This window comes from Dermacentor andersoni, chromosome 8 (genome assembly GCF_023375885.2).
Source record: "Dermacentor andersoni chromosome 8, qqDerAnde1_hic_scaffold, whole genome shotgun sequence".
NCBI lineage: Eukaryota > Metazoa > Arthropoda > Arachnida > Ixodida > Ixodidae > Dermacentor > Dermacentor andersoni.
This window is the reverse complement of record NC_092821.1, coordinates 129904919-129925782: the sequence shown is the minus strand read 5'-3', so window position 1 is coordinate 129925782 and position 20864 is coordinate 129904919. Positions and strand designations below refer to the sequence as shown.

Sequence of the window (20864 nt, the reverse complement as noted above, 5' to 3'; positions counted from 1 at the left end):
CCGTGGCTGGGATTCGATTCCGCGACCTCGTGCTCAGCAGCCCAACACCATAGCCACTGAGCAACATGTATGTATGTATGTATGTATGTATGTATGTATGTATGTATGTATGTATGTATGTATGTATGTATGTATGTATGTATGTATGTATGTATGTATGTATGTATGTGTAATACATATATGTGCGGGAAACCCCCGTGGTCCGGTCATCATCCCGTGCATGGTCGAGTACAACTGTGGGACAGAAGCGCCGCGGGAACTTCGTGCACATTGGAAGAGAGAGAGAGAAAGGCAAAGGAAAGACAGGGAGGTTAACCAGAGATTATCTCCGGTTGGCTACCTTGTACTGGGGGAGGGGCAAGGGGATGCGATAGGTGAGAGAAAGAAGGATTTAAAAAATAGAAATAAAAAAAAGGAAACACACACATGCACGTACACCGAACTGTTTCTGTGGGCACTGTCACGCAGCCCGCAAAGGCGTTCCTGGTGTTATGCAGTGTCACCGTACAATCTTGCGTCACACAGTGAAGTCACAATCTGTCGGAAAGTCCAGTGTCTTTTAAATACCGCAGCAGAGCCTTCATAGCCGATCGCGCTGATGTTTGCGTAGGCCAGTTTCCAAGTATCTTTTCTGTCATTGGGCGCTTGTCCAGTTTGTCAAGGGTGGCTGAGAGGACTGCGCTCTGCGGGTTGAAAAGAGAGCACTGACAAAGAAGATGCGCGATTGTTTCATTGCATCCGCAGAAGTCACAAAGTTGGCTGTTGGACATTCCGATGAGAGAGGAGTACGCATTTGAAAATGCTACTCCAAGTCATAGACGAACTAGAAGGGTGCAGTCGCGTCGTGGAAGCTCGGGCGGAATACGGAGTTGTAAATTAGGGTCCAGGGTATGAAGTCGTGCACTTGTGAAATCGGATGAATTCTACTGAGCTAATGTCAGGTCATGTGCAAGTACAGCGAGTATTTTCGCTGCGTCCGGTCTCGAAAGAGGAATGACAACGCAGTTGACGCCGTCATGGGCAGATCGGGCAGCTGCGTCTGCTCGATCATTGTCATGTATGCCACAGTGACTGGGCAACCACTGTTACATTATATCGTGTCCTTCGTCAACTAGTCGATGGTGGGCTTCTCTGATTGAGAGAAGCCCACCAGAGTGACCTTCTCTGATGTGATCCATGGCGCAGTACTGCGAGTACACTCTGTAGGGTTGCCTTGGAATCACAGAAGACTGACTATGCATGGGGTGGCTCCTCCTGAATGAAATGAAGAGCCGCACGCAAGGCTGCCAGTTCAGCAGGTGTCGTTGATGACACATGTGACATTTTTAGCTGTATTTTGACGGATCTTGTTGGCATCACCACAGCAGCAGCTGAACTTGCACATGTGACTGAGCCATCGATGTAAACGTGTACGCGGCCACTGAACACCTGATGTAAAAGTTCTAATGTGGCCTGCTTCAGGGCAAACGGCGGCATGTTAGCCTTTTTCGTGATTCCTGGGATGGTGAGACGTATTTCAGGTCTGTGCGGGCACCATAAAGGTGAGGATGGTCATGCTGCGGGCATGTAGTTCGATGGCAATGAGGTACGATTGGCAACAATTATACGACTGATAGTTACGTGTGGCCTTTCTGCGGTTAGAGCGGCAAGATGGTGAGAAGAATAGATGACGAGATCGTGCATATTGGAAGGACTCAAATAAAGCAATGGCGACGACGTGCCGCGTAGGGTTGTTGGTGCGATTCCGCTCACCGTCGCCATAATACAAAACAAAGCACCATTTCGCCTAACTAGCTTAGATCTACCGACGGGAGGCAAGATAGAAAAGATGAAGTAAAAAGGTTACCAGAGACACTTCAGACTGCTTACGTATGGGAATTCGAAAGTATTATACCGTTTGTAGACCTCGCAACGCCATGACCGCGCTCATGTTGTACACCTTGACGTGTACAACATTGCTGTATTGACAAATAAACTTTGAATTTGAATTTGAATTTGATATACACCCTTGCCACCTCTTCCCCATTGGCTGCGCCGTCACGTGTACAATGATTGTTTACACGAACCTCCCTGAGAAACTCGACGTCAATCCGAGCATATTCTGACGTGTTCTTTCTCTTCGCGCCGTCGCCCATTTATGGTACCATCTTACGGTCCCGCCGACGGCCACAGATTTTCGAATAATGGGGCATATGATGCTCTCACATTTAAAAAAAACTGAGAGGCAGGAGGCGGAAGAGGCACGTCGGCAGAGTCAGTGCGGAGCGCTTAGGATGCGAAGGTGCAAGCTTGGAGGGCTAGAAGGACCGCGACGCGGAAGGCCTTCACTCAGCTACATGATGGGTGCGGCTTCCCTGTGGGCTGGCGTCTCCCGACAACGACCTGGGTAGTATCCGTGCGAGGAATGCTGCAGGCGCGGGGAGATGGCGCCTGGATCCGGATTCGCCGATGGCTCCATCTAGAGCAACGTGCATTTCCCACGACTTGTGGCATTTCTCTCGGCTGTGACAAGACGTGGTGGCTTTTCGGCTACTACATTCTGCGCGACGCCTCCATCTTTGGTCAGCATTGACCCCTTGTTAGAACTAAGTAGTTTTGACCAAGCGCGTAATTGACCAGTTTTTATGCGCAGTCGCAAGTGGCCCACCTTTGAAACCGGCGAAGGTCAGTTTGAAGCCTAGAAAGAAGCAAGCACCGCGGCTCCAGCGTATCGCGCGAGCTTTGTCTTTAAAGTGATCTGCGATGAGGACAGCCAATGTGTCTAGGCGCGCCGAGGGCCCATAGCTTCGTGTGTGCTATAGCACCCATACGCTTGTGCGGCACCCGCATTCACGAAGTGAAACGTCACTGTAACATTTTGTTTAAGCCCATGCAGTTTGTTGCGGCCGCTGTATTGCACTGCGATTTCACTGCAACACTTTTAAGTATCTGACGTTCATGTATCACCTTATCGCGGTCATGCCTTTCGGCACTGTTAGAGCCGCAAATTAAGGGCGCATTTTTTGTGCGTGTTTGTTTAGTTGCAGCTGGAGTTTTTTTTTTTTCTGACGCTGAGGCAGCACCTCGGTTGTTAAACAAGACACTAGCCAATACAAATTTAAAGAGAGCCATACGCGTATTACAATACATATTTGTCTCTGACCTAAAGATGGCACTGAGACATACGCGATTGTCAACTCGGTTCTTTTAGTGAGGTGTATGTTGCTTAGATTTGTTAGCAGCATCGCCTTGTACATCGAGAAACCGATCATTATGCTTATTGTCGCGAAAAAGCATTTATCTTTTGGCTAAAGAGTTTCTTTTAGCATAAGATTTAGTGAAAACTGATTGTAATTTTTAGGTAGGCTGTTGTGTTGACAAACATTGGGAAATCACTCTTGAAGTGCTTTCGTGTACTTCGAGTTGACATGAAAGTCTAAGAATCAGCATTAACTTGTCAACCTACCACACGATGTTGCACTTTCATCTCCGTGGTTTACGCGCTTCCACACAGATCCGCATGCTCAGTATTTTACATCGATTATAAGTATTTCGCATGATCGCTTCCGAGTTAACCTTGGAGAGTATTGAAGTCAACATGCGTTAGAACTCACAAACAGTCTGACGTAGCTATATGGAGTGCCATTCACAGCAGAAAAAAAATGAATTCACAAGTCATTAGTGAAGTGGATGGCCGACAGCTGCAAAAGTTAGCTACCACGTAGCTGACTTTAGCTGACACACTTCGCGGCGATACAAGCAAGTAGCAAAGAGACGCCACCTATGAGTGTTTGCGCATCGTGCCTATTGCGAAAGAAAAATCAGCCTACAAATTGTTGTAATGTCATCTCTTTTTACCTTAGAACATCTTTCTGACAATACTTGCACATACTGACTACATTGGCGCGCACGTAAGGTACGTAGACTTTTCACGTTTGCATACGTGAAGCCTCTACGTACGTGTAACTAAAACTGTCTATTAACTACTCACGGGCAAGCGAACGCACTCAGGTGCTTGTCCAAGTTTGTCCCAGTGGGGGACACACTCGGCTTCTGAGCGTGACGTTGCAGGTTCGAAACTCCCTACCGCTCACGTTTTTCCTTCGTGGTTTAGTATGCTTTTTTTTATTAAGATTTCTTTATAGCGATTAGCGAGGCGAACTTAGAACCTGGGCGAGAGCTTACCCGGACGAGAAACACGCGGATAATACCAGCTTGCGAGAGCGAGGGTGACGTCACGTCACGGCGATGCCCTCTCCTCTCACGCAACACCTGGCGCGCCTTGATATATTATGGAAAAACGTGGCTTCGCACCCTATTCACCACTTCCATCTTTGCTGTTGGGTCGTGGAATTTTGGCCAATTTTGTGAACTAATAATATTAATAATAATGATTATTATTAGCCTAACAATACTTCGTGTATTCGAAAAGGAGGCAAGATGCTTGAGGACATGCATGTATGCTAACGTACCTGCCGAGCGGCAATTGAGGGAACCAAATTTTACCATGGGATCTCAGCCAACACACACACACACACACACACACGTACGCGCGCACACACACACACACACACACACACACGTACGCACACGTACGCACACACACACACACACACACACGTACGCACACACACACACACACACACGTACACACACGCTCGCACACACACACACACACGTACGCACACGTACGCACACACACACACACACGTACGCACACACACACACACACACACACACACACACACACGTACGCACACGTACGCACACACACACACACACACGCGCACACACACACACACACACACACATACACACACACGCACGTACGCACACACACACACACGAACACGCACGTACGTACGCACACACACACACACACACACACACACACACGCACGCACGCACGCACGCACACGCACGCACGCACACACACACACACACACACACACACACATCAGTGAACATATCACACATAGATATGACAAAAATATGACCCGGCATTCAGCAGCAGTCTCATCAAAGCGTACCGCGGCCAAAACGTCAATAAGGTCCTGGTCGTTTTCCTGGGTGCTTCTATTTTTTGAACAATATGTATATACACCCAGGCTAATAACTTGAGTGAGCATGTGCAAGAGCATTCAGAATCAAAATAATAAATAAATAATATAAACGACAATATATATATATATATATATATATATATATATATATATATATATATATATATATATATATATATATAAACACAAAGCTGGTACACCTACCAGGCACGTACCCAGGAGTGGTACATGGCCCCCCGAATTTAAGCGGCTTCTCCCCCCCCCCCGCCCACGCCACCCCTCCTCACCCATATTCCTATAGCGCCGTCAAATCAATCTTGAGGCTTGACAGCTATTCGGTGGTCAACAGTGAGCTACACCAGCAGTATTATGGCCGAAGTGTGGAAGTCACCACTGATTGGGTCAAAGGATAGGCCACTGAACAGAGGACGTGAAACAGATTGATATGCTCCCAGCTAAAAATGGCGGAATGTTTTCGCCTTTCTCATTATTTCGATGTTTGTTTCCATATCTCAATGTGCTGCCGCAGGACAGGTCTCACTGATATCTATTCAACGGTCTACGCCTCACTGCATTCCCGAAAATTTTCAAAATTTCAACCCAACCATGCAATAACCGTCGAACCCGTAAGCAATATGAATCTCACCGATTGCCTCGTCTGTTTTTTGTTCCCTAATTCTACAGGACTTTTCGTGCAAAATTGGCAATGGCAGACAAGAATTGCAAGATGCTGAAAATTTAAGTGATCTATTAAGGGAGAGAGCCGAGGCAACAGCCAAACAGGAAATAACAGCAACAGTTAACAAATTTAACCGTTATTTGTGAAAATATTTATGCATGAAAGTTATTTTATTAAAAAAGGAAGTAGAGAAAACATCGCCAGAGATGGAGAAGGATTCCGTGTGTTATACTGGGAAAATATCTGTAACAAACTCATCCCATTAGTTTATTTTATAGAATAGATATAATTTTACACACCTGTTTTACGGAGTGGCCTTGCTTTTCTTTCACATTAGCCTTGAGAATCTAATTTGCAGTGACAATTGATGCCTGACTACTCGTTAGCAGTAGCACAAAATATAAACTAAATTATTTGATGAGGTAATTGGTGGTGCACGCTTGTGAATGCATTACGAATAAATTCCACCATTTTCCTTCGATTCGAACGTAGCCGAAGTTACGATACTGAAATGTTACTAACCGATTACAATGTACCTTCAATCGAGTGATTTCAGGAGGATTCGGCAATTGGGGCTTGTCACTACGGTAACGGCACTCGTTGGCAGAAATGCTAATTATACCGTCAGGGACCTTAAAATTTTTGGAGATTCGTTACGGTTGAGTTTTGTACCCAACAAATTTATTTCATAACATAACACTAAAGCTTTAGTTTTTAAGTACAAATATATGCACGATTCAACATACATCGACATTGAATAAAAACGTGCAACGCGCATGCGCTTTTTATGCTGTTATTCAATAAAAGTCAGCGCAAGAGGGACTACTTGGTTACGCCGTATGTCATTCCGAAACAATATATTCAGATTCTACGTCACTCCTACAGTTTAGAAATGTGCAGCCTTGGTTGTTATTGAAAGCCCCACAATAAGCAATACAATAGCTAGAAAAGTAGCTCCTACAATCCTGCCATCAGATGTTTTCGGCCGAGCTCTGACGAGTAGGAACAAAAATACCGCTGCCTTTTCTAGCGCGTATTAGGTATGATGAACATCTCCTGCTTCAATATCGTCATCATTGTTGCTGTACTAACCAGCCATTTGAAAACAATGGAAAAGGGAGCTTCCTCATGTGCACTGGCCTATCGATTACACGATGATAGGATGGACACACATGCAGCGCAACAGGGCACTGCCTTAAGGACAAGTAGCGCGCCAGCTACGTCGTCCGCCCATGGAAACAGTGGACGCCATGGTGAGCGTATTTGTTCTCGTTTTCTTTTTCTGATATTATGACAAGTAGCGGTTGAAAGTGTTCAAACTACTTGAATGAACACTGTTGTATTATACGTGCAAGGGCATAGCAATCTCTCTGCTTCCCGGCGTTCCACAGCGATAGATAGAATACGGCGAGTCCCAGCGAAAGCGTTATTAGTCGGTAGTGTTGGTGCCATGTAAATAGTGAACTTAATAATCAGAAGGCGGGAAGATCTATAAGAACGTGTGTTTCACTAGAAACGTGCCGACTGGAAAGAAAAAAGAAATATTGTTCTCGCACCTACGCAGTGTAAAGAAAGTGTCATTTTTTTTTTTTTGTCAGGAGACTCGTGGAAAGTTCATTTATAGTTACTCCTATTTAGCAGTTTAATCTCGTCCTTCTGATTAGCTTGAGCGTAAAATTAAAAGCGCGGCTGAGCGTGAGGCCTTCAAGTATTGTGTCACGACATTAGTTGCGGAATGCAAGTACCCGTTACGACGTCATAGTGCGCTCAGGACAAAAAGAAAGGAAAGCAACAATACCTCTAATCATTTTGTAAAGTGGCAGATTCAGAGGGACACAAAGCCAAAGGTCTCAAGCGCGTTCTCGGTTGCTGCAGCTGCGCCTAGTAATCTTGGCAGAATACTCAGACGCTATTTTTTGTCGTATTACGGGGATGGAGGCGAGCGAAGGAGAAAACTTGGCTTCCCTGACAGGCACTGAACAGCGGTGCAGTGGTTTCCCAATGCAGGGCTTCATACGCGGGCAGCAACTATAGAGAGATCTGCGTTTATTTTCATCCTTTCATCATAATTTTATGTTTCGTATTTTCATATGATGCCATGTAATAGCCTGCAATGTTTACACTCCGTACCGCAGAGATCATAACCTTGATCTAAAACTTTATATACGTTTATGTGCGCTTCTCGGCTCGCAGGTTATGATGAAATTGAAAGACAAAGTCATGTGGATGGAGGGCGTGTGACGTCTGCGTAGCGATCACGCGAGGTATATGGCAACGTAGGATGCTTGTCGAGGGAAGATTGCTGAAAAGAGGATCATGCGCAGAAAAGTTCGACGCATATCTAAGTCTATTCAGGGCACCTATGCCACTTGTGTCACAGCAGCAAATGCCCATATAGGGATGTTGTCCAAGACTGGCAACATATGTGTGAGCCCAGGATTTGTGCAACCTAGTCTGAATACATGAAATCTAACAAAAAACAGTGAATCCTTTGCATATCGTCCGGTATTCGCTGCAAGTGCCTGTGTGCTTTAGAAATAGCCCAAAAGCCAACATTGCATGGACACGATTCATGTCCTCATTTATTATTTCACAACAAATAGCTGATGTCTTCTCAGTGCCACTAATACTCAGTGCTTTATAAGTTCGGTATGCTGTGGCATTAGACTGCAGCGAATGCCAAACGGCGACGGCTGTTTTGGTGTTTCTTGCAAGCACTGTCCATATCTGCAATGAAAAAAATTATTCCATGCGCCGCAATTTTGACCTTTCAATAGGGAAGTTGGTATTTCACTGACACGACTCAATCATGTGTGCCATCCAAAATATAACTCCCGAATGAAAAGTTTGTTTAATTTCACAATTTATTTCGTTGAAAAAAGAAATGAAACCCGGTATGTGCGTTTGGTTTGTATTCCCTTCGGGTCGGGAAATGACCATGGTTTCGTAATCCTTTTTTTTTTCTTTTATATTTCCATCCTTTTTATAAACTCTGTGTTTCCATCGTTCGTGTAGGCTCTGTGTTCCCTATATTGTTGTAGACTCTGTGTTTCCAACCATTAAAAGCAATAGATTTGTTTGACTCTTTCCCCCACTCAACCTCTTCTCAGAGCCTGGTCGTTTAAGGACTTCTAACGCTAGATGTCACAAATTTTCACTAGAAACGAAAAAAAAATAAATGAATTATTAATTAAAATTTTTGATGGTTGGTCTCATACCCTGACCTCCAGCAAACAATCCCGATGGTTTAACCAAAAGACCATGAACGTGTTTTTTTCTTATTACCTATTTAAACTCGTTTTTGCTGTGATCCAAACATAAGTGCTACAAAAAGAACAAGCTGGAGGTGAGCTTGAGCCCTTCCAAGTTTCCCAAAAGTTTTTTATCAGTAGAAGGGTTTCGGCGGGTTCGAGCCATTTAGGTACATTTTGTGCTTTTGTCTATAAACATGTGCGTTAGAAAAAAGTACACTCTAACCGAGTGTGCATCAATATCAGTTGGCACACCGCCATTCTAGACGGACATTCTAGACCGGCTTACTTTAACTGGCTATTTCAGAAGAAATCACAACAAATCTCTTTTTTATTCCAGGGAGGAACACAAATCAAGTCCGCAACCGTCTCGGGAAATTTGTGCGTAATTGCAGAAAACTGTGTGCTAGTTGCGTGGGCCGCCGCTGCGCGCCATTGGCTCAAAAATAGAAGAATAAAGAATGCTTGCACTTCAACGATTTCTCTGTCTCTGAAATTATTACACAGTTACCCCTCTGGGTGCTCCCAACGCACCCTACCTTCTTCGAGGTTGTTGCAGTGCTGTAGAAATTCGGCCAGCTGTGTGCGACAAAGATTAGGACGACACAGCGAAAATATAATGTGTACAATGTGCCGCACTTGGACGAATCTCTTTCACGATGACGTAGGACACTGTATAGATGCGGGAATGGTTACTTACCGCTCTTTTGGCGCGCACTTGAACCCTACACAGAGAGCGAGAGAGAGAGAGAGAGCGAAACTTTATTACAGGCAGATTAGTTATTGAGACCTTGGCGGAGGAGCTAGCATAGATGCCATGTGGCCGCGACGTGGTTAGCCCACTCGGACAGCATGACTTGGCTACTCTTTGGCGCGGAAATGAACTGGGTATGTGCCACTCGGTTTTTGCCACACGTTTGCAAAGGAAACACTGTCGCAAAGGAAACACTGTCATCACGTTTAAAAAATGAATCGATGGCCTTATAATTAATATCACTCAAAGGCAAGACAACGAAACCACCTTCCTTATCAAAGGTAAAAGGAAAAAAAGCGCTTTCAGGAAATATGCAACAAATCTGGTCGGCAATACCTTCGTAGATGACCCACAACGGGCCGGAACTTGTTAGTGGCCTGAGAGGCTAAAAGGGAATGAGAGTGAACAAAACTAGCTGCTGTTGGCAGCTGTCCTTCGACGCGTACAGAGTCAACAATGCCAGTTGCTGCTCTTCAAATGAGGCTGCCTGCACTCCTTGAAGATGTCACCTGCCTTCTGTTGTTTTTGTGGCATTTATGGAGATAGTCATTACGCACACCATCTGCGTGCCCTGCAAAATTCTCTCGTATACCTTGTCAGCATTCTGTACTGAATTTGCCGGCAACACTATAAACAATTCAACTTTACATTTCCACGGATTTAATCTGCAGCTCTGGCTGTGGCAGTAAAGGTGCGCGAGACGCTATTGCAAACAGCTTCGAAATGAACGAAAGCAGAGAAAAACCGTAATATTGAGGCTTGTTGGCACGGTACCGGAGAGTTTCAGTCTTCTGAACATAATTGACAAGCAGGAAGAGGCGCATGAAAATTTTGCAATTTTTTTTATTAGACCTGTTTTGTTTTTTTGCGCGATGATTACTTAGGCTGACTAGAACAATCTTTTTCTTAAAGAAGGATACCTGCCGCACACTGTATCTGTATAAAATGCGGAAATAGCACATAGACGTGCTATATTCACATTGCTTCCATTAATTTGCATCGCTAAGTTGGCCGCTAGGAAGTAACGAAAGTCACAATGGAACAATGCGTTGAGGCTACGCACTGTTGCTGTCGCTTAGATATGCATCTGCACTCTATAGAACTGCGGAAACAGCATTACAAGGTTTCCGCTAGATGTCGCTCGAGACGGCACAGCCTACAATACCAAGCTTGGAGTGTCTTTGTACACGTTACCTATGGCGATAACTACAAGCTTCGACATCCTCCTTATGTTCACCACATTGTCCAGCTTTCTGAACATACTGCAAAATGGAGGCCCATCCTCTGCTCTTGCATTTAGAATGCGAGATGAGAGATTTGAAGCAAATGCAATGGAAGCACCAGCTACCACACATGGAAGATCAACAAATGATAATGCTACGGTACATGGAGCTGTTATTGATCCTCAGCAAGGTACGTGAGTTTTTAACGTTTTTGATTTAATTTGAATATCATCGAAGCGGTGAAAGCGTTAAATCCAGCGTAAGTGAGCATCGTATTACTCCAAACAAGTGCCAACGCATATTTGTTTGTCGCAAGACGGAATATTACCAGCAATATACAAAAAACAGTCAGTGGTGACCAGAAATGAGTTCATGGATAGGACTGCACCGCATAAACAGCGAGGCTTCGTCGTGAAGCGAAAAGAAACAAAATAATGTATGCGTGAGCACTGACATAGAAAGCATACATGCCTCTTAGTTAAAAGTATTCGAGAAGAACCTGCATTTTATACTTGAAGCATAACGAAGGGGTGCACTCGACACTTATTAGCATACTTACTTAGTCATTTGATGTTCAAATATAGACAGGCTGGCGTGCACATATGTACCAAAGAAGTTGCGAGGGACTTAGATGTTCAAGTTCTTCGTTGTCTACACTTTACCTAAATATCGCGTGACAAGTAGACCAGCTACACTAGTATGCTGTCTTTCCCACACCACCGTCTTCTTATTCTTTAATGATAGACCTATAATATGTCCTTACATCACCGTTATCACTTAAGGACCTTTTTTTTTGCTAAACATTAAGTGCCTATATATTCGGGCATGACCTGACGACTTCGTCAAAAGAAAGTTACCAACATTTCTGGAAAGTTCACCACGTCAAATATCGGGATCACAAACAGTCTTATTGCTTATAACAAACAGGCTCCAACAAACAAGCTGTAGATTTTGGATCGGAGCTTCCTTAGCTCACAAGTTATTGTTAGTGATGCGCCTCACATATTATAGTAACTCTAAAAGTTGAAAACGCGGGACTACGAGAGCAATTGATTTGATACGTTTATGACGCAAAGTTTAGTGTCACTTAGTAGTTAAAAGTAAGAAGAGTCGGTAAAAATAGGCACTTCATATACAGCGATATTTATTTGCCATGCACCGCAGGGGGTCACAATCGCAATTTCTTACAGACTTCGGGAGACATAGATTAGGCCTCGTAAGGGAAGACCACATTGGTAACATCAGAACATGCCTATTAATAATAAAGTAGGTATGCTCCTTAAAGACGACGGTGTTTATGAATACAGATGAATTATTTATGAGCACCTGAGGTCTCTTGTACAAATATAAACAAATATAAAGGCTACCTAGCCCTACGGCTTAAAATCACATTCTACTATTCCCTGATACAGTCTCGTTTGCATATTGCCTCCTTGCATGGATGTTCTATGTCACCGTGTAACGTTCATACATTACAGGGGCTGCAAAAACTTGCAAGTAGAACCATTTATGGGCTACATAGAGGAGATCACACTTTCTTTTATTTCATTAGAGCTAAAGTACTACCAATACTCAATATTTCACAAATTATTATTGCATTAGCTATTCATAAACAACTTCGCCCTTACCCTGTAGCTTTTAACGATTAGATTATATTAGAAGTATTAGATCGCAATATGGATCACAGCTGACAAAGTATGCCACCGCAGTGCTTCTGACCAAGTTACCATTGATTTTTCACTTATCTCAAGGTGTGAAGAAAGCCCAAGTGTACAAAAATTTGTGATAACGTACTTGCTGCTATTTACGCAAACTTAGTTGTTATGTTCACACTTATGCAACTTTGCCTCTGTGTCGCATCCCTCAGCAATAACGTGTTGTTGTGTAGGGCTACGCTATTGCGGCGTATGTCGCTGCTGAATGCTATTGTATGTTACTTTTACTATTGTTCTGTGTCACGTGAGTGTCGACAAGTGCCCGGGACCCCGTCAACCAGGTTGATGCCTTTTGACCCAGGCTCCAAGGCAGCGGCTCTCCGAAAAAAAAAAAAAAAACTGAATTGAATAAAAAATACAAGGATGTAACTTGGTTCAAGAATACCCAAGATTGCAACATTTTAAAAAAAATGTTAAGAAGGACGAAAGCAGCTGTTTTTCCTATTCATACGGCCTGCTATCCATAACTTTCATTTTGATGCCTCCTTGTTAATTTTTCCAGAAGTCTACCATATCTTACTGTGACTTATTCAATTCATTTACATATATAAAAAAAAACATTTTCTCTAGACGAACAAAGTACTTTAATTCAATAGAGCTTTGCCCTAGTGTTTTGTAAATTTATTGCCTTTTACTAATTACTACTTCAATGAGGCCAATAGCAAAGCTGGTCGCAATGTCGTCCGACTCTTTGGCCAACTATAATGAGTCTCTGAAATTTTTTTCTCGCATGAGTGTACGCTTAAAGGGAAACTGAAGAGTCTGTCTGAATCAATAAGACGCTCATATGCGGATGCGGGAGCCTTATAAACCATGCTACCGAAATTTTCGGGGGGAGTTTTGACTTAGGAGCGACGTAATCGCCGGTTAAAATTGCGCTGTCGCTCTGCCCCCCGTCGGGCGCCGCGCGCTGCTGCTGACGCTGACGATGCGAGCGGAGACCGGAAACTGCGGCGTAGTAACGTCAGCACTGGTGTTCCGTTCGTTCGCAGTCTCCGCGGCCGTGCCTGACCGTGCTTGTTTCTGCGTGCGTGCCGTCCTAATCTGCTTCGCTCGACCCTGCATTACTTTGTTTGTGTCTATGTAGAGTGTTAGTTAACGTGCGCACCACCAATTGAAATTGTGGGCCGACAATGCCGGCGTTTTGTGCAGCCTACGGTTGCATGAAAACCAGCGGCCGCGACGATGTTGTCTTCCATTACTTCCCGCAAGACAAGGAGCTTTCAGCTAAGTGGGAGGCTGCTGTAAAGCGAAAGAATTTTAGGCGCTCAAGAACAACACTGCTGTGCTCTAACCACTTCCGTGACGACGATTACGACCAGACTTTATCAATAATGCGTGCTTTGGGTTCTCCTTCGTGTTAGAACGCTGAACGGAAGGTGCATGTTTATCTCCCACCTTTGACACAAGTTTCGTCGCCAAGCACCACGAATTTTCTATTCGCACGTGTGTTGTGAAACAGCTTGTATGCAGCTACCATAATGCAGTGCAAGCGTAAAGTTGGCATGTGTTGGAAAGCCGGCTCACGCCAGGACGTTGCACTCCCCCTGCTCTCTCGCACATAGAGAAACCGACCATCTCACGTAGCCGACGCAATTCGCCGGTTACGCGTAACGTGCGGATGGCGCACTGATGAAGGTTCTACACTACACGTGCTACAAGAGGCGGTAAACTTTTCCCGCATTTAAACCGTCTGTGTAGATTGCCAACAGCTTTGGGGCAGCGCACAAATGCCGAAGATCGCATCCCCGCTTACGTTCTAGGAGGAGGCATGCAGGAACATAACACTACAGTTGTTTGCCCGGAAACGAACTCACGGCATCGCTGAGTGCAGCTTACCAAAAACATACTCACCAAAGAACATTTCCAACACCAGGAGATCCTAACACTTCGCCTTCGTTCGCTTCGAAAGCACTGCTTGCACCAGCATTTTTTGCTTCTTGGAGAGGCGGGCTCTTCGCAATCGGCTCGTACATGTAGGGAGTAAAGTATAAACCCCATACAAGCGATCTTGCACGTGACAGCGACAAGCGAGGTGATGGAGGTGGCTTTCGGGTTCACTCGTCGCCTACAAGCCGAACTCCATGCGAGCGACAGCTTTGAGCGACGACTTCCTGGTATGAGGGAAGCAATATATGCGCCGAAACTAGCGTGCCGCGTGGTTTATCAATTTAAGTTGATGTATTTTACTGTAAAAAGGAGCACAAAATATTTCTGAAGGTCTTGCACTAGGTTCTTATTCTTGCACGTGTAAAATTCAATAGTTTGCTCGTTCCGAGTAACAATCAGTAGCATTTGAGTTATGTACATCCAGTTCCGGCTTCGCGCTGTTGGCTAGTCGCTCATAGCACTACCGGGCGACAAGCAACGAGTTTTAGATTTCTAGAAACGAGTGATCGAGCGACAACACCGAGCGATCTGTACAAGCGATGGCCCGTTTTGTCAGCCGTCGCCCGTCGCCGTCGTGCGCAAAATCGCTCTCACGAGGTTTCGACTTAATGCCGAACTCCTAAGAGAAACGCAAGCTCTCGACAGTTTCCATTACCGTCTCGGCAAAACACCACCAAACTACCTTGAACCATGCTTCGTGTGTAGCGGCAGCAGTCGGTCCGGACGAACGCCATTGTTGACGTCACGAGGCGCCCGACCAATCACAGGCGGAAACGAGGCGCGCGAGCTGCCCCGACTCTGCTGCTGCATTTTACGTCGAAATAACATCTGTTTGCGCTTCTTTCGATCAATTTCGATGCGATATTCGAATTCGAAGGGTTGAAAGCCATGACGTACGGCTCTTAACTCATTTTTTCTGGAAAACCTTTCAGCTTCCCTTTAAAGAGGAAAAAAACTGCGGCTTCAGACGGGACGTAAGACGAAGGAGTGGACAGAACAACCGGTAATACCGCTCGCCTTGTCCACTCTTTCTTACGTCCTGTCTGAAGTCGCAGTTCTTTTTCTCTTTAAGCATGCCGTACCAACTGGCCTAAAGTTCCCCCCTCTTGAACATGAGTGTACTGGTTCAAGGAGAATCGCAAAGGGACAGCACGTAAAAGACCTTGTTGTTGCCAACGCTCCGCACCAAATAGTTAAGTAGAATATATTGGGTCAGGGCTATATTAGCTGTGTTTGCTCTCTGGGTACAGTGCTTTTCACAAGCTGTCGGTACCCAAGTTGTTGCTCCCATACACTTCTTCCCTAGAACCGTATATTCATCAAAGAGTAATATGTTTACGGACAAACAAGAAAATTCTATAATATTACATTGTCACTTATTGGCGGTGTAAGAAACGTTTTCCAAGGCATAGTAGGGGTCGTATGCATACATTACCTTGAGCACCTAGTCTTGTCCATACATGATTTGTTTCTAAGTTCCATATATGGTGGCAGTGTGTCTTTCAATACAGATCGTGAGTAACAACTGTGTTTTTAATGCAGGGAAGAACAACTCATTCAAGAAACGCCTGAGGCGATATGCGGATAAATTACAGAAAAAGAAGCCAGCATTACGGACATCTTTGTCTGGAAGCAGGATGAAAAAACACAGGAATAAATATTAGCAGTAGTAGGCGACTTTTTCACCGCTGAATTCTTCTACTACTGCAAGAATGGCCACTCACCTACAGTCCCCAGTCTACTCAAACCTTAGCAAAAGCGTCTATGTTGAATGTGTTCGTATATTATTTTCTTCACAAATATACAAAGCCTTGCTGTTTCGTCGTAGTCGCGATTGTTCTTGTTGATATCCCTCGGTTTATCTCATATATTTTTCCATTGAGCAAAGTGTCAGTGAATTCGTATAGAATTGCTACGCCAGCACCGACGCCCGTGATACCCTATAGATATGTTAACTTCCACTTGTTCTGAATGAGATTGTGTTTATACAATATGCTTTACTTAAAAAAAAACTGACCTATTTTATGACCAACTTTTGCTGGGTTAAGCGGTTAAGCTGTCAACCAATCAGCAGACGTTATAACGCACCTTAGCGACTGGAGTATAAGTGAAATCACTTGTTCTGAATATTAATCACCCTTTGCTTAGTAACTTTTCTTATAACGTCCTTCTTCCCTAAAAAAAAAAAAGGAAGCAAGATAATTTTTTTTTAGTGCAGCAGGTTAACGTTCTTTTTTTTTTTTTAGCTGAGGCATGACGAGGTAGAAAACAAATTTGTCAATTTGTTGACTTGTCGTCACCAGCTTGAATGAATGAAGTGTGGATTAGTAGAAATGCAGGCATTGCTTGGATGCACAATTATTTTCGAAAGAAAAAGAGTTTGTTTTTTAACCTGCACGTCGAAACTGTTTTATAGTCCATTGCAGCTGTCGGTATCAGTTGCATTCAATTTTTTATATGAAAGCTACAAAGAAACAGCACCATGAAGTAGACATACAAAAGTATTTTTTACACGTAAAAATGCAAAAAAAGAACTCCTTAGAATGCAACGGCCGAAGTAATGCGAAAATGTCCAACCGGCATCTCAAACCCATCGGGGCGAGAAATATTTATCTTATTACTACTTGCATCTCTAGCATCGATGCCGCTATCAGACATATCGCCCATTCTACCCGCAACTACAGTGCCGACCAGCCTCAAGCCGTGATTCCGACGTTCCAGGGCCGCTGTTTCCTCTCGTTGTGCTATATTACGCTTTTGGAGGGGAAGTTTCGGAATCCCACGTTGCGCTCACTTGTGACGACTAGCATGCGCAGACGCGCGGAGAGCCGGGTTACTTTTGTTTGTATTGTGTTTTTCATTGCTCCCCTGCTCGACATGATTCTATGCTCGAGACAAACAAAACAATTAAACAATGCAACGCAATACCACAAACGAATCTGGATGGAATTAAAAAAGAAATCTTTATACCTATTTCAATGGCGCGCCGATCTCGCCAACAAAAAGCATCGGCGGCGGCGGCGGCACGCCGACGCCTTAGCGCACAGCTCTACTAACTAGGCATTTTCGCAACTTGTGTCCACATTTGTGCGCACGGCTTTCTGGCTTCAAAGCGCTTTTCTTTTTCAAGTGACAATTTTTTTTTTCGTAGGAGCTCTTGCAATAGTGCTTAATACTTTAAAAGTAACTTACTCATTTCCTTGCATATGCTGTCTTCAGTAGAATAGAGGTTATGCAACAAGTTTTGGTTCTGCTGTCATAATGCCATAGTTAGCTCCGTTTCTGCGCTCGTTGAGACTGCGTTGTGCTAGCTGAGGGTCCTTCTCGTTAGCCGTAGTCAATTACGATAGCCTTCAATACAGGCCTCCGCATCGGAGTGCAACGAGAAGAAACGTGCGCAGTGTCCTTGTTTATTGTTACGCTGAAGACTTGTACGGTAATTACGTAAAAGTTCGCGCCCGGCAGCGACATCAACGTCTGAAGGCATGGTGGGTATTTAGATGACTCAGAAGGGTTTGGGTGCGAGCTAGTTGGTACGGATCATTCATATTTAAAACAGCGCCAAAAAACACGGACAGCGCTCGTCCTGTGTCCTCCCTTGTCCGTGTTTTTTGGCGCTGTTTTAAATATGAATGGTATTTAGATAGCTAAGCCAGTGCCGGCGCAGTAGTGCCGGCACTGTAGGGTGCCGCTGTAGTAGGGTGCAGAAGTATGCCGTAGAAAAAGCGAACAGTACCGAGAAGTTCAATTCATAGGTATTCCGAACTGCTTGAAAATAATCGGTTACAGCGAAAATTGGACTCGGATATAGCAGTCTCATATTTTAGGCGTAATGTTTATCGCTTCCACAGGACTTCCAGTATAACCTAGTACACTAGATAAAAGTATAAATAATAAGTATAAGTACATTGCAAATATAAATAATAAAGTATAAGTATAAGTATAGATAATAAACAAGTACACTAGGTATAAATAACTATTTCAAATTGAGACTGTGGTGATTGAGTTCCCCAGGATGTAGTGAAGCGTTCTATTTGATTTAATTTGATTGGTCTGTAATTACTTCATCTGGTTTCGTTTTTTGATGCACGAGTGGCTCGACGTTGCATAAAACTGGGAGAATGGTTTATTCCTTCGGTTAACAAGGCCATCGTGCTTAGCCCTATTTACAGAAGGCGTAAGCAATTTTTTCTTGGCGGTATGCTATCGCATTATCGTCGATGACGCAACGTCCGACATTCCCGGATTTCCCGTAGTAGCAACTTAAAATGTCCTATAACTTCTTGGCTGCCTTTAAGCACGCAAATATCCACCATTTCGAACTACGGCACGTATAAGGTCAAGTGATTTTTTTTTTTCAAAATCAAAGATGCCGTGTCAGTACCCCTTTATCTTCATTTCCGCCCTCACCATAAATTGATTATTAATCGCGTTATGGGTGATGCTAACAGCAGATTATTCCTTGTTTTGTACACGTTTTTTCCTTCCTAATGTGTTTCAATAATAAAAAGGCAACGAAGGTCGCCAAAAAAAAAAAATATATACTGCAGAAAGCTCTGAAAAATGCCCAAGCAAGACCTCACGCATATGGGGATTCATTTACATATATTCGTCCGTTATTTCTTCACAAACGTTCAACGCTTTCAATAAAACTGTGAGCCTCAGTAGTAGAATGGATCGCCGTCTGTACTTCGTTCTCCTTATTTTTTTCTGTTTTCGAACGCGGAGGAAAGAATGGTATATTGCTGAAACCTCACGGGCGTGCGAGAAGGTGGAGGGGTTGGAGATGCCAGATGTTGGAAACAATATTCGACAGCTGTTCTGAAGCTTAAAGCAGAATACGATGACGTTACATTCAAGCTCTACCTCATAAACGCAGTGTATCGTACATTAGGTAACAGCATAATATAGCCCGCAGCCATAAACCTTATTTAATTTTTTAGGGCTGGAGTGACCCGGCGGTCGCATTTCGATGGGGGCGAAATCCAAAAAAACGCAGGTGTCGCGTGCTTTGGGGGCACGTTATAGATCCCCTGGTGGTCAAAATTTAATCCGCAGTCCCCCACTACGGCGTGCCTCGTAATGAAATCGTGGTTTTGGGCCGTAAAACCTAACAATTTAATTCAGACTTCGGAAATCTTGTCTCGCAGGACCAGAACAGAGCACACTGCTTGCTCTGGAAACGTTTCTCTGGTGCAGCGATTTTCTTGTGTCTCCCCCCTTTTTTTTACAGTAACAATGGTCGCCTTGTAAAGTGCGAAGCAGGTCGCTTTTTCTTTTTTTTTTTTGCTTTCTATCTCTGGCAATTTTGTCGGTGTATCGATCTCTAGAGATGCAAATATTTGTGGTTGTTGTGACAAGTGGGCGAGCTCTTATGGTGAGTGAAATGGCACAAGAGGTAAGTAGAACAATGGAAATTAAGCGTAGTCAGTTCTTTAAATCTGGCATATACGAACCGAGCGCTTCTACACGATAATTACCGTAATATGGCAAAGATGGCCACTTTGAACTTTCTTGTGGTCCTCTCATTGTTCGCACTGCTTCTGCGAGTAAACGTTCACGAATAAGTTCGTTTGCCAGTAGCTTCACCAGCTGCGGAACAGGATCCTGGCTTCTTGGGGCCAGGAACTCCCTGGCCGCGTCTTTGGCCAAGTCCTTGGAACTGTACACTGAGCAATTTCTTTCTTTAGTAGCGTTCTGTTAGGCTATCATTACGCGTGTGTTAGTTGTTGTGTGACAAGGGAAGGCAAATGTCGCGCAACGTATTATAGGTGTGCTGGCCGGCTGAACAGACTCAGCGACGAATAAATAATTGTGTAAGAATTGAAGTGTGGCCTCTCATGGCATTGGCAACATTGTGTGCTCTACGGAATGTCCCTAATTTACCCGTACGTCATGTCCGTAATAATGCTGTCATCAAGTGCAGCGGAAACTTCGTTTTCCGAAAGAGTTCATTCTAACGAGTATACCTTTTTTCAATGTTTACGACAAGTTAAAAGTAGTTCCTTACAAAAACGTTTTCGTACGTAGAGCGTGCGAAAGGGTAAAATACTGGCATCCCTCAAGGCGTGGCTTCACGAATGCTGTGCTAAGGGTGTGAGTCTGCGTGTTCCCGATGCTATGTTCTTTGCCTATCACGTGGAAATTGTTGCCAACTCCTACCGTAAATGGTATTCAATACTGGAAAAACATACCTTAACTTGAGTTGGGAGTAACACGGGCATGAAGGCCACACAATTGTAAGGAAATACTGCATACGCGTAAATCGTGTCGTAGAAATAAATAAAACAGCTGTCGTTGCCTCAGCCGA

At 44.2% G+C, this 20864-nt stretch overlaps 1 long non-coding RNA gene across 1 annotated transcript; it reads left to right on the top strand.

Annotated features, from left to right (window-relative positions):
* Positions 1–6653: 6653 nt before the first annotated feature.
* Positions 6654–9448, top strand: LOC140213010 (uncharacterized). Its single transcript, XR_011889941.1, has 2 exons — positions 6654–6974; positions 9313–9448. It is a non-coding gene; the product is annotated as an uncharacterized lncRNA (long non-coding RNA).
* The last annotated feature ends 11416 nt before the right edge of the window (positions 9449–20864 follow it).